This window comes from Oryzias melastigma, linkage group LG10, assembly GCF_002922805.2.
Source record: "Oryzias melastigma strain HK-1 linkage group LG10, ASM292280v2, whole genome shotgun sequence".
In the NCBI taxonomy this organism is placed as follows: Eukaryota; Metazoa; Chordata; class Actinopteri; order Beloniformes; family Adrianichthyidae; genus Oryzias; species Oryzias melastigma.
In genome coordinates this window covers 15682763-15683308 of record NC_050521.1, presented here as the reverse complement: position 1 = coordinate 15683308, position 546 = coordinate 15682763, and positions in this window count along the sequence as shown.

Sequence of the window (546 nt, the reverse complement as noted above, 5' to 3'; positions counted from 1 at the left end):
GTTAATGTTGCTTTTTCCTGGCTGACATGAACCCGCAAATCCTAACTGTTTTTCCAATAGAGTTGTTTTTCAGATAGGGGGAAAAGAAAAAGCTTTTATCCTAAAGGAGCCGTAGTACAGCTTGAATTAGTAAAAGTGTCAGACTGAAATGATGAATGCTGAAGCTGACTGCTGGAAACATTGCTTTGGAAAACTCGGTGCAGCCGAGCTGGTCTGCAGGAAACATGTTCAAGGTGACTGTCTGCCTTGTGCAGACATTTTTATGGTCTTTTTATGGCCTGTTTTATAAACAGCACATGATTTCATCAAATCAAATAAATCAAATTAAGGAGGGTTCATCCAAAATCAACTGCAACAAAAAAAAAATCAGTGATGGAAACGATTTTTGGATGTGTAAATACAAAAAAATTTGCATCTGCAATTTATAAAAAGAATAAAACGTTTATTCTTCACAAGAAGCAGAATTTCAGACAGGTGGTATTTTGGATGATGTGAACTAGTCTGGTGAAGTTAGCCCAACCATACACAGTATTCCTTTTAAAGGAT